This window comes from Chiloscyllium punctatum, chromosome 3 (genome assembly GCF_047496795.1).
Source record: "Chiloscyllium punctatum isolate Juve2018m chromosome 3, sChiPun1.3, whole genome shotgun sequence".
NCBI classification, from domain to species: domain Eukaryota; kingdom Metazoa; phylum Chordata; class Chondrichthyes; order Orectolobiformes; family Hemiscylliidae; genus Chiloscyllium; species Chiloscyllium punctatum.
The window spans coordinates 34,808,819-34,823,290 of NC_092741.1; positions in this window are offsets into that span (position 1 = coordinate 34,808,819).

Consider the following 14,472-nt stretch of genomic DNA (forward strand, 5'->3'; position numbering starts at 1 on the left):
TAATTGCCCTTGAGAATGTGATGGCAAGATGTGTTCCTGAACTACCGCAGTCTATGTACTGTTGGTAGAGCACTAAGGGAAGTAGGGGGTGGGTTCCAGGATTTTTACCGAGCAGCAGCGAAGGAACGGTGATGTATTTTCAAGTCAGGATGGTGAGAGGATTGGAGTGGAACTTTCTAGGTGGTAGTGTTCCCATGTATTTACTGCCCTTGTCCTGGTAGATTAAATAAAAGGATGACTACGGTAGGAATAGGGCCAGTCAAAGTCAGAAGTGGAAGGTTGTGTGTGGACCCTGTGGAGGTCGGAGAGGTGCTAAATGAATATTTCTCATCTGTTTTCTCTCAGGAAAAGGAGAATATTGTAGCAGAGAAGAATGAGATATGAGATATTAGACTAGAAAGGATCAAGGTTATTAAGGAAGAGGTGTTATCAATTCCAGAAGGAGTGAAAGTAGACAAGTCCCCAGGCCCAGATGAGATTTATCTGAGGATTCTCTGGGAAGTTAGGGAGGAGATGTCGAAGCCTTTGGCCTTGATCTTTGAGTCATCATTGTCCACAGGTTTAGTACCAGAGGACCGGAGTATTGCAAATGTTGTGCCCTTGTTCAAGAAGAACAATAGAGGTAATCCAGGTAATTATAGACCAGTGAGCCTTACGTCTGTTGTAGGAAAGGTTTTGGAAAGAATTATTAGAGATAGGATATTTAATCATCTAGCAAGCAACAATTTGATTGCAGGTAATCAACATGGTTTCGTCAAGGGCAGGTCGTGTCTCACAAACCTCATTGAGTTTTTTTGAGAAGGTGACCAAGCATGTGGATGAGGGTAGGGCAGTTGATGTGGTGTACATGGACTTCAGTAAAGCCTTTGATAAGATTCCACATGGTAGGCTGTTGGAGAAAATGCAACGGCATGGGATTGAGGGTGATTTAGAAGTTTGGATTAGAAACTGGCTTTCTATAAGAAGGTAGCGAGTGGTGGTTGATGGAAGATATTTAGCATGGAGTCTGGTTACTAGTGGTGTGCCACAAGGATCTGTTTTGGGATCTCTACTGTTTGTCATTTTTATAAATCACACAATACCAGCATTCGTCATCCACCTGATGAAGTAGCAGTGCTCCGAGAGCTAGTGTGGTTCCAATTAAACCTGTTGTTGTGTGACTTTTAACTTTGTACATCCCAGTCCAACACCGGCATCTCGAAATCATGTCATTTTTATAAATGATGTACACGCAGGCATAGGTGGATGGGTTAGTAAGTTTGCAGATGACACTAAAGTCGGTGGAGTAATGGACAGTGTGGAAGAATGTTGCAGGTTGCAAGGGGACTTGGATAATCTGTAGAATTGGGCTGAGAAATGGCAAATGGAGTTCAATGCAGATAAATGTGAGGTGTTTCATTTTGGGAAGAATAACAGGAAGGCAGAGTACTGGGTCAATGGAAAGATTCTTGGTAGTGTGGATATGCAGAGGGATCTTAGAGTCCAAGTACATAGATCCCTGAAAGTTGCCACCCAGGTAGATAATGCTGTTAAGTAGGCATACGATGTGTTAGAATTTATTAGCAGAGTGATTGCGTTCCGGAGCTGTAATGTCATGCTGCGACTATACAAAACACTAATGTGGCCGCACTTGGAATATTGTGTACAGTTCTGGTCATCCCATTACAGGTAGGATGTGGAAGCATTGGAAAAGGTGCGGAGGAGATTTACCAGGATGTTGCCTGATCTGGAGGGAAGGTCTTATGAGGAAAGGCTGAGAGATTTGGGTCTGTGCTCATTAGAGAGAAGGCTAAGAGGGGATTTGATAGAGACATAGAAGATGATCAGAGGATTAAATAAGGTAGACAGTGAAAGTCTTTTTCCTAGGATGATGACATCAGCTTGTACGAGGGGGCATAGCTACAAATTGAGGGGTGATAGAATTAAGATAGATGTCAGAAGCAGGTTCTTTACTCAGAGAGTGGTAAGGGCGTGGAATGCCCTACCTGCCAATGTAGTTAACTCAGCTACATTAGGGAGATTTAAACAATCCTTGGATAAGCACACGGATGATGATGGAATAGTGTGTGTGTGTGTGTGTGTGTGTGTGTGTGTGTGTGTGTCGGGGGTGGGGGGGGGGGGGGGGGGCGCGGGGTGAGCTAAGATTAGTTCACAGGTCGGCGCAACATCGAGGACCAAAGGGCTTGTTCTGTGCTATATTGTTCTATGTGCCAAGAAAGTGTTTGAGGGTTTGGAAGGTGCTGCCTAAGAATCTTTGGTGAATTTCTGCACTATCATGGGGATGTTCAAGCATATCAAGTCAACATTACAGTGTCTGCACATCAGAGCATTAAAAGGATGCAGATAGAGAAAGTGTCGAAAGGAGCTTCCTCAGTATTTGTGTCAACTTTGACAATCTCATAAGGGAAAGGACTATAAATAATTTATACACATCGCATTATGGATCACTTCAGAGCTGCATAACCTTACTGCCTCTTTCTCCCCCAGTGGCAATGTACAGCTCCTCACTACCAGTTAGCGATACACATCCAGAAAGAATGTTCTCGATGGCGCACCTATAAAAGTTAGCAAGGGTATTCGCCATCCTGTCAAATTTCATCAGTTGCCTGAGGAAGAAGAGATATTGTTGGGCCTTTGTAACCAGTGCGTCATGTGAAGAGTCCAAGAAAGTTTGTTGTGGATGACCACTCCCAGGAGCTTGACACTCTCCACTCATTCCTCCTCTGTGCTGTTAATGTGTAGGGGGACATGAGTAACATTCTGCTAAACGTCAATAATGAGTTCCTTGGTTTTGCTGGCATTGAGAACTAGGTTGTTCTCAGTGCACTATTTTTCCAGGTCTTACACCTCCCGTCTGTAGTCTGTTTCGTTGCCATCTGAGATTTGACCAACTATGGTGGTGTCATCAGCAAACTTGTAAATAGCATTAGTCTGGTATTTGGTGACACAGTCATGGGTATACAGTGAGTACAGTAGGGGGCTGAGTAAACACCCTGGGCGGCTCCAGTGTTGAGTGTTAGTGAGGACGAAATATTGTTCCCAATCTCCACTAATTGTGGCCTGTGGGTCAGGAAACTGAAGATCTAGTTGCAGAGAGTGGGGCTTAGTCTGAGTTTAGTAATCAGTCTCGAGGGATAATAGTGTTGAAGGCTGAACTAGTCAATGAGTGGTATTCTTATGTAGCTGTTCTTGGTGTCAAGATGTTCTAGGGAGGAGCAAAGGACAAGTGATATGGCATCTGACGTGGATAGGCAAATTGGAGTGAGTCAAGAGTAGTGGGGAGGCTGGAATCTATGGTTGGAGCAGAGGGTGGAGCGGATAGGTGGGAAGAAAAATGGTCAGGTGGGACAGTTCAAGAGGGTGGTGCCGAGTTGGAGGGTTGGTTCTGAGATAAGGTGGGGGAAGGGGAGATGAGGAAACTGGTGAAATCCGCATTGATCCCTCACCGACCCGTACACCACTGACGCCAGGCACCAACTGACGGACACGTCCTCCTGCTGCCCACCCCCCCGACCACAACCCCACCTCCCATCACCAAACCATCATCTCCCAGACCATCCACAACCTCATCACCTCTGGGGATTTCCTATCCACAGCCTCCAACCTCATAGTCCTGGAACCCTGCACCACCTGGTTCTACCTCTTACCCAAAATTCACAAACCTTATTGCCCCATTCGGCCTATTGTCTCTATATCTGCTTCTGCCCCACCAAACGTATTTCCTCATACCTTGACACCATTCTATCGACTCCCCACATACTTTCAGGACATCACCCATGCCCTCCACCTCCTCCATGACTTTTGTTTCCCCAGCTCCCAATGCCTCCTCATCACCATGGACTTCCAGTCCCTGTACACATCCATCCTCCATGATGAAGGCCTCCAAGCCATCCATTTCTTCCTCTCCTGCTAACCCAACCAGTACCCCTCCACTGACACACTCATTCAATTGACTGAACTGATCCTCACCCTCAACAAATTCTCCTTTGAATACTCCCAGTTTCTTCTAACCAAAAGGGTTGCAATTGGCAGCCGCCTGGGCCCCAACTATGTCTGCCTCTTTGTCGGATACATGGAACAGGCCACCCACTGTAGTTCCACTGGCACCATTCCCCACCTTTTCCTCCGCTACATTGATAACTGTATCAGTGCCACCTCATGCTCCCACAAGCAGGCTGAACAGTTCATCGACTTCACAAACACCTTCCACCCTGACCTCAAGTTCACCTCTGACACCTCCCTCACCCTTCCTGGACTTCTCCATTTCCGGCGATCAACTCAACACGGACATCTACTTCAAACCCATTGACTCCCACAGCTACCTGGACTACAACTCCTCCCACCCTGCCTCCTGTAAAAACACTATCCCTTATTCCCTCTTACTCTGCCTCCGCTGTACCTGCTCCCAGGAGGGGCAATTCCACTCCAGCACATTCCAGATGGCCTCCTACTTTAAGGACCTCAATGACCCGCTCCACATGGTCAACAATGCCTTCCAGCACATCTCCTTAATTTCCTGCACCAGGTGCTTGAACCCCACCCCTCCAACCGCAACAAGGACAGTGTCCCCTTGGTCTTCACCTTCCACCCCACCAATCTCCGGATACAATACATCATCCTCCACCATTTCCATGGAAGGTTCAGAGTGAGCACGGGCCGATTCCCGGCGAGGGTTCAGAGTGAGCACGGGCGAATTCCCGGAGAGGGTTCAGAGTGAGCACGGGCCAAGTCCTGGAAAGGAATCAGAGTGAGCACGGACCGAGTCCTGCGCCGAGTCCCAGAGAGAGGTCAGAGTGAGCATGGGTTGTTTTCCCTGGAGCATCAGGTCCTGGAGCGGCGCCAGAGGGAGCGCGGGGCGAATCCTGGAGCGGCGCCAGAGGGAGCGCGGGGCGAATCCTGGAGCAACGGCAGAGGGAGCGCGGGGCGAATCCTGGAGCAACGGCAGAGGGAGCGCGGGGCGAATCCTGGAGCAACGGCAGAGGGAGCGCGGGGCGAATCCTGGAGCAACGGCAGAGGGAGCGCGGGGCGAATCCTGGAGCAACGGCAGAGGGAGCGCGGGGCGAATCCTGGAGCAACGGCAGAGGGAGCGCGGGGCGAATCCTGGAGCAACGGCAGAGGGAGCGCGGGGCGAATCCTGGAGCAACGGCAGAGGGAGTGCGGGGCTGAGGGGTGACCTTATAGAGGTTTACAAAATTATGAGGGGCATGGATCAGATAAATAGACAAAGTCTTTTCTCTGAGGTTGGGAAGTCCAGAACTAGAGGGCATAGGTTTAGGGTGAGAGGGGAAAGATATAAAAGAGACCTAAGGGGCAATATTTTCACACAGAGGGTGGTACGTGTATGGAATGAGCTGCCAGAGGAAGTGGCGGTGGCTAGTACAATTGCAACATATAAAAGGTATATGAATGGGAAGGGTTGGGAGGGATATGGGCCGGGTGCTGGCAGGTGGGACTAGATTGGGTTAGGATATCTGATCTGCATTTTCGGTTTGGACTGAAGGGTCTATTTCCATGCTGAACATCTCTATGACTCTAAGACTCTATAATTGTCTGAAAACTAATCTTGTTCACTAACATCCTTTCGGGAAAGAAACTGCCCCCACCCTGACCTGGGCTGGCTGACATGTGTCTCCAGACTGATAGCAGTGTGGCTGACTCTGGGCAATTAGGGATGGGAAATAAATGCTGGCCTTGCCTGTGACACCCACATTCTTTGAATGAATAAATAAAACTGCTGTGATTTGAAAGGTGGTATGCACTCCCTAAAATTTAAAGGAGAGAGGTACTGCAATTCAATATGAATTGAATGTTTAAACCATGCTAGTGTCTGGAAATGGTGCAATTTATTAACACTGCAAACATCAATAAGTTTAATTCCAACCTGTGATCCTAGGCAATTTTTTTGAATAAAATATGTCAAACCTCATAATCCACTCATTTTTTGTCTACACACCCTGTCTGCCAGTGACTCATATCTTCATTTGCCCGTGGGAAGCTATGTTTTTTCTGAAAGATTAACAATAACAAAACGTACAGCTCTGCTGATAATTGGGGAGATCAGAATATAAGGAGAGTTTGAAACTATCTTAACCCACAGCACTCAAATTGTATGCATACCTGAAATGTCCATACATCCCTAAGCTCCTCCTTGCTCTGAGCACTGATTTCAATGTCCTTTATTTGGTCTCACTCCACTCTACCCCTTTAACACTTTCCTTATCCATGTCCCCAGATGCACCCTTCTGAATTTTACTTCCAATCTTTCCCATTCACACTTACATCTACTGTATCACTAATGCTAGATCCTTAGCTATGTAATCAAGCATTTGAACTTCCTCCCTGATCTTTATTCCTTTCCCACAGTTTAAAAATTCCTCAGTAAATTCCTCCTCACTGTACTTATGCCCAAATTTCCAAACACCAACCCATACTCACCCAGATTCAATCTCTCCAGTTTGCCTGGTGACATTTCAAAGTTAAAAGTCACAAACATCTTAATTTAGGGCAAACGTTATTTATTTTAAACATTCATTTATACAAACCTCTCATGTCCTCAAAATATCCCAAAGCACTTCACAGCAAATGAACTGATTTTAAAGCATAGCATTGTTTTAATATAGATGAATGCAGCAGCCAATTTGCACACTTGGATCACACAAACAGCACCAAAATAATCTCTTTTTGTGAAGATCGTTGTGAGATAAGTATCAGCAGGACATCTCCCTGTTTATCTTTTATACCACCTGTGCAAATACTTTAACACACCAATTGAAAGTCAATACTTTGCAGATTCAAAGTTAAAAATCACACAACACCAGGTTATAGTCCAACAGGTTTAATTGGAAGCACTAGTTTTCGGAGCGCTGCTCCTTGCCCCCTGATGAAGGAGTTGCGCTCCAAGAGCTAGTGCTTCCAAATTAAACCTGTTGGACTATAACCTGGTGTTGTGTGATTTTTAACTTTGTACAGCCCAGCCCAACACCGGCATCTCCAAATCAATTGCAGATTCAATGCACACTTGAAAATCCCCGGGAGTGTATGTGCTCAAATAATTGAATGAAGTAGCTAACTCAAGTATAATAAACAACAGGTGGGAAATTCATCAGTTAGTCTCACAGCCAGTAGTTTCAGCTATTGTTGGAAAATTCTAAACAGTTTGCAACAAACATAACTCTAAATTCAATCAGTGTGAATTGTGAGGTAATTACATGGGTATCTCTTTTCTGGTTGGACCATTGATGAGTATTACTGTCCTCAATGTCCAAAATAAGACACATTTCCTCTGATGCTGAAGGTAGCTTCCACAGAAACAGTAAAGCTTCACTGGCTGCTGTTTCTCATTCTCGATCTTAACATAAATGGAAGGGAAGTCTTTTTGTTGATAAAAACAATTAAGCCACTTATTGAATCGATGGATTCAAAAGTAATCTCCCTACATTTTCAAAAATTAATTATATGCTATGAACACTTGCCTGAGATTTCAATATGATTTCAGGGGAGGTCTCTTGTGACACAGTGGAGCCAGGAGGCCCAGTTTCAAGTTCCACCTGTTCCAGAGGTATGTAAGAACATCCCAGAACAGTTTGAATTTTAGAAAAATACGACATGTACTGGAGAGGCAAGCAACGACAGGAGGGACAAAGCATAAATTGCTTCCAAAAAGCTGACTCCACAGAGGCCAGTATCACATCATCAAGTCACCCTTTATTTACAAAGGCATGGTACATGGAATCTGACCAGATAGCTCAGAGCTAGCCCCTAGAGTGAGGGCAATCCCTGAGACTCCTGTTTATATCTGTCAGCCAGGCTCCCTGATTGGGGCGATTAACTTGGGCCAATCAGGGGACTCAGGCTCAATGAGATCCAACCACATTCCAATCATTACATCCCTCTCCCCCTTAGTCCAGAGATATAGGCTTGTTTCATGGTTGCTGGGGAAAATATAAGTACTGCAGCACTATTGAAGTCCATCTACACCACATCAACTGCCCTACCTTCATCGACATGCTTGGTCACCTTCTCAAAAAACTCTGAGGTTTGTGAGACATGACCTGCCCTTGACGAAACCATGTTTACTATCTGCAATCAAATTGTTTCTTGCTAGATGATTATAAATCCTATCTCTTATAATCCTTTCCAAAACTTACCTGTAGACAATGGCAACTCAAAAGGTCAAAACCAAAGGCTCCAACATCTCCTCCCTAGCTTCCTAGAGAGTCCTCGGAGAAATTCTATCTGGCCCAGGGGACTTGTCTACTTTCACTCCTTCTTGAATTGATAACACCTTTTCCTTACTAACCTCAATCCTTTCTAGTCTAATATCTTATATCCCATTCTTCTCCTCTACAATATTCTTCTATTCCTAAGGGAAAACTGATGAGAAATATTCATTTAGCACCTCTCTGATCTCCACAGGGTCCACACACAACTTCTCACTTCTGACTTTGACTGGCCCTATTCCTACCCTAGTCATCCTTTTATTCCTCACATACCTCTAGAAAGCTTTAGGATTCTCCTTTATTCTATTTGCTAAAGACTGCTCAGATCCGCTCTTTGCTCTTCTTAACTCTCTCTCTAAATCCTTCTTAGCTAATCTGTAACTCTCCATCGCTTCATCTGAACCATCTCGACTCATCGTCACATAAGCCTCCTTCTTCTGCTTAACAAGAGATGCAATTTCTGTAGTAAACCACGGTTCCCTTACCTTATCACTTCCTCCCTGCTTGACAGGGATATACCTATAAAGGACACGCAATATCTGTTCCTTAAACCAGCTTCACATTTCGATTGTCCCCATCCCCTGCATTTTGCTACCCCTTTCTATGCATCCTATGTCTTGCCTAATCGCATTATAATTGCCCTTCCCCCATCTACAACTCTTGCCCAGTGGCATGTACCTATTCCTTTCCATCGCTAAACTAAACATAACCGAATTATGGGCTCTCTCTCTCCAAAGTGCTCACCTACCACTAAATCAACACCTGGGCTGGTTTATTACCAAGCACCAGATCCAGTGTGGCCTCCCCCCTTGTCGGCCCTTTGACATACTGTGTCAAGAAACCCTGACAAAAACTGATCCATCCGATGTAATAGAGTTATAGCATTTCTAGTCAATATTGGGGAAGTTAAAGTCCCCGATAATGACAACCCTGTTCCTTTCACTCCTACCCAGAATCGCTCTGCCAATCCTCTTCTCCACATCCCTGAAACTCTGCGGAGGCCTGTAAAAAATCTCCCAGCAGTGTGACCTCTCTTCTGTTTCTAACCTCAGTCCATACTATCTCAGTAGACGAGTCCTTGTCAAAGGTTCTTTCAGCCACCGTTATATTGGCCTTAACTAACAAGGCCACATCAACCCCTGTTTTACCACCTTCCCTGTTCTTAATGAAAGATCTAAACCCTGGAACCTGCAACCTCCATTCCTGACCATGTTCTATCCATTTCTCCCAAATTGCCACAACATCAACGTCCCAGGTACTTATCCATGCTACAAGCTCTGGATTAGTGGTGCTAGAAGAGCACAGCAGTTCAGGCAGCATCCAAGGAGCAGCGAAATCGACGTTTCGGGAAAAAGCCCTTCATCAGGAATAAAGGCAGAGAGCCTGAAGCGTGGAGAGATAAGCTAGAGGAGGGTGGGGGTAGGGAGAAAGTAGCATAGAGTACAATAGGTGAGTGGGGGAGGGGATGAAGATGATAGGTCAGGGAGGAGAGAGTGGAGTGGATAGGTGGAAAAGGAGATAGGCAGGTAGGACAAGTCCGGACAAGTCATGGGGACAGTGCTGAGCTGGAAGTTTGGAACTAGGGTGAGGTGGGGGAAGGGGAAATGAGGAAACTGTTGAAGTCCACATTGATGCCCTGGGGTTGAAGTGTTCCGAGGCGGAAGATGAGGCGTTCTTCCTCCAGGCATCTGGTGGTGAGGGAGCGGCGGTGAAGGAGGCCCAGGACCTCCATGTCATCGGCAGAGTGGGAGGGGGAGTTGAAATGTTGGGCCACGAGGCGGTGTGGTTGATTGGTGCGGGTGTCCCGGAGATGTTCCCTAAAGCGCTCTGCTAGGAGGCGCCCAGTCTCCCCAATGTAGAGGAGACCGCATTGGGAGCAACGGATACAATAAATGATATTCGTGGACGTGCAGGTAAAACTTTGATGGATGTGGAAGGTTCCTTTAGGGCCTTGGATAGAGGTGAGGGAGGAGGTATGGGCATAGGTTTTACAGTTCCTGCGGTGGCAGGGGAAGGTGCCAGGATGGGAGGGTGGGTTGTAGGGGGGCGTGGACCTGACCAGGTAGTCACGGAGGGAACGGTCTTTGCGGAAGGCAGAAAGGGGTGGGGAGGGAAATATATCCCTGGTGGTGGGGTCATTTTGGAGGTGGCAGAAATGTCAGCGGATGATTTGGTTTATGTGAAGGTTGGTAGGGTGGAAGGTGAGCACCAGGGGCGTTCTGTCATTGTAACAGTTGGAGGGGTGGGGTCTGAGGGTGGAGGTGCGGGATGTGGACGAGATGCATTGGAGGGCATCTTTAACCACGTGGGAAGGGAAATTGCGGTCTCTAAAGAAGGAGGCCATCTGGTGTGTTCTGTGGTGGAACTGGTCCTCCTGGGAGCAGATATGGCAGAGGCGGAGGAATTGGGAATATGGGATGACATTTTTGCAAGAGGTAGGGTGGGAAGAGGTGTAATCCAGGTAGCTGTGGGAATTGGTGAGTTTGTAATCCAGGTACCATGCTACAAGCTCACCTACCTTATCTCAGAGACTTTTGGCATTGAAGTAGACACACTTCAAACCAGCTTGCTGTCTGCCAGCACATTCTTGTGACCATGAAATCCCATCCATGCCCTCCCCACTCTCATCCTCCTGTATACTGCAACTACCCCTCAGGTTGCCATTCCCCTGCTGGGCTAGTTTAAACCCACCCGAATAGCACCAGCAAATTTCCCACCCAGAATATTAGTGGAGACCCTCTTGTTTGTAGGAAGTCCCACCTTCCCCAGAATGAGCCCCAATTATCCATGTACCTGAAACTCTCTCTCCTCCACCATCCCTGAGCCTCGAACTATTGAGTCCCCAATGACTAATATTCTCCTCATTTCCCTCCTTCCCAGCTGTACAACAGAGACAGACTCTGTGCCAGAGACCTGCACCCCACTGCATCCCCCGAAAAGTCGGTTTCCCCCCCCCCCCCCGCCCCCCCCCACCCCCACCCCCACCACCCCAACACTATCCAAAACGGTATACTTGTTTTTCAGGGGAACAACCACAGGGGATCCCTCCACTGACTGTTTTCTCCCCCTTCAAACAGTTGCCCAGCTTTTTTCATGCCAAGGAGTAACTGCTTCCCAGTAACTCTTATCTATCACAGCCTCTGCTTCCCAAATGATCCAAAGTTCATCCTGCTCCCGATCCAGTTCCCTAATGCAGTCTTGGAGGAGCAAGAGTTGGGTGCACTTCCTGCAGATGTACTTATAGAGTCATAGAGATGTACAACATGGAAACAGACCCTTTGGTCCAACTCATTCATGCCGACCAGATATCCCAACCCAATCTAGTCCCACCTGGCAGCACCCGGCCCATATCCCTCCAAACCCTTCCTATTCATATACCCATCCAGATGCCTTTCAAATGTTGCAATTGTACCAGCCTCCACCACTTCCTCTGGCAGCTCATTCCATACACGTACCACCGTCTGTGTGAAAAAGTTGCTCCTTAGGTCTCTTTTATATCTTTCCCCTCTCACCCTAAACCTATGCCCTCTAGTTCTGGACACCCCGACCCCAGGGAAAAGACTTTGCCTACTTACCCTATCCATGCCTCTCATAATTTTGTAAACCACTATAAGGTCACCCCTCAGCCTCCAACGCTCCAGGGAAAATAGCCCCAGCCTCTTCAGCATCTCCATATTGTTCAAATCCTCCAACCCTGGCAACATCCTTGTAAATCTTTTCTGAACCCTTTCAAGTTTCACAACATCTTTCCGATAGGAAGGAGACCGGAACTGCACGCAATATTCCAACAGTGGCCTAACCAATGTCCTATACAACCGCAACATGACCTCTCAACTCCTGTACTCAATACTTTGAAACAAAAGAAAGCATACCAACGCCTTCTTCACCATCCTATCTACCTGCAACTCCACTTTCAAGGAGCTATGAACCTGCACTCCAAGGTCTCTTTGTTCAGCAACAATCCCTAGGACCTTACCATGTAGTATATAAGGCCTGCTAAGAGTTGCTTTCCCAAAATGCAGCACCTCACTTTTATCTGAGTTAAACTCCATCTGCCACTTCTCAGCCCATTGGCCCATCTGGTCAACATCCTGTTGTAATCTGAGGTAACCTTCTTCGCTGTCCACTTCATCTCCAATTTTGGTGTCATCTGCAAACTTACTAACTGTACCTCTTATACTCACATCCAAATCATTATTATAAATGACAAAAAGTAGAGGACCCAGCTCCAATCCTTGTGGCACTCCCCTGGTCACAGGCCTCCAGTCTGAAAAACGACAATCCATCACCACCCTCTGTCTTCTACCTTTGAGCTAGTTCTGTATCCAAATGGCCAGTTCTCCCTGTATTCTATACTTGGATGGGACACTAATAGCACCCCTCACTTCAAACATCATGCAGGAGGAACATTTCCCCCCCTGCACTGCCATCCCTGCTCATCCCCTTATCAGAATGTAAAAAAGAAGAGAAGCTTACCTGATGTGTCCTTAGTGTTTAAGGTTCGAGGAGGTGATTGGGTGGGAAGCCCTACAAAGGTAGGGTCTTGGGTTTAGCAAAAACTCACTTATATAGCTGGAGGGAAATAAAAAAGTCACTCCTTTCTCAGAAACCTCTGCTCTCCAATGTCAGATGTGAAGACTCAAATCAGTGACTCACTGCTCCCGACAGGCCCCTGGTCCATACTGCCGTCCTTCGTGCTGCTGCTGCTGCTGAAAAACAGAAAAAAAAAGCACCATAAAGAGCATCCTGTCTGAAAGCATCATAGAATGGTATGACAACTGCTTTTCCCAGGACTGCAGAGAGTCATGAACACAACCCAGTCCATCGTGCAAACCAGCCTTCCATCCATTGACTCCATCTATACTTTCTGCTGCTTTGGGAAAGCAACCAATATAATCAAAGATCCATCCTACCTCGGTTAAACTCTCTTCAACCTTCTTCCATGAGGCAGGGGATATAAAGGTTTGAATACATGTATGAATAGTTTCAAGAACAGCTTCTTCTCCATCGTTATCAGACTTTTGAATGGACCTGTCAAATGTTAAAGCTGATCTCTCTCTCCCCACCTTCTCTGTAGCTGTAATCCTGTATTCTGCACTCTATGCTGCTACCTTGATTCAGTTTGTGGCATGATCTGCCTGTATAGATGCAAAACAATACTTACACTATATCCTGGTACATGTGATAACAATAAATCAATCATTTTCTGATGTCCAGCCTACACTTTCTCTGGGTTCAGATAAATCTCAACTATTTTCCCAGGACCATTTCATGAAGTGTGTGTGGAGAAAGGAGATTAATGACAGATGTGATTCATCAACATGTTTAAAACAACGAGGTTAAAAACAATGACTGCAGACGCTGGAAACCAGATTCTGGATTAGTGGTGCTGGAAGAGCACAGCAGTTCAGGCAGCATCCAAGGAGCAGCGAAATCGACGTTTCAGGCAAAAGCCCTTCATCAGGAATAAAGGCAGTGAGCCTGAAGTGTGGAGAGATAAGATAGAGGAGGGTGGGGGTGGGGAGAAAGTAGCATACCACTCTCTTGATTAATTCCACTACAATAAGTGTCAACTTGTGTATAATGTTTATCATTTTCATTCCATTAAGGTTAAAATATTCTAATAAAATAGCTGTGTCTAGTGTTCTATTGTTTAAGATTCTCACTCCTTATTTGTTATAGTGCTGAACTGTAAAATACAAAGCTCTGATGTCAAAGCTTATTATAAGTGGTAGGTTGCATTACTACTGAAACAAACACTTTTGCGTAGGCAGAAATTGAAGGCAATTACCAACAAATGACTGTCTACAAAGACCTTAATACTTGACAGATATAAGATCATGCCCAAGGCTTTAACCTCGCTAGGTCAGTCAGAAGTAGAACTTTAGTTTTTTTCTCGCTTTGTTTCAGGATGCATCTCTCTCAATGTCCCTGCAGTTAATTGGCTAGAAGACAGAATCTTCTTTTAAAATCTTTGCTTAATCCAGCTCATCCATTCATTGATCTATTTTGTGGACCTTTCAGTGATACTTGGAACAAAAATTCTTCTTTCAGATGTAGAATCTGGTTTGGTCAAAATTATGTTTGTCTCGAATGCTGTCAAGTAATGCACAGTCTATTTTACTTAATTATTAATTTGCACAAATAATAAATCCAATTGAACAATTAGGTTTTAGGTTTTAAAACATTGCAGAGCAATGACCACAGTTTTCAGTGGTTGCTCCAATGATTGATTGTCCCCGTTGCTCTCTAC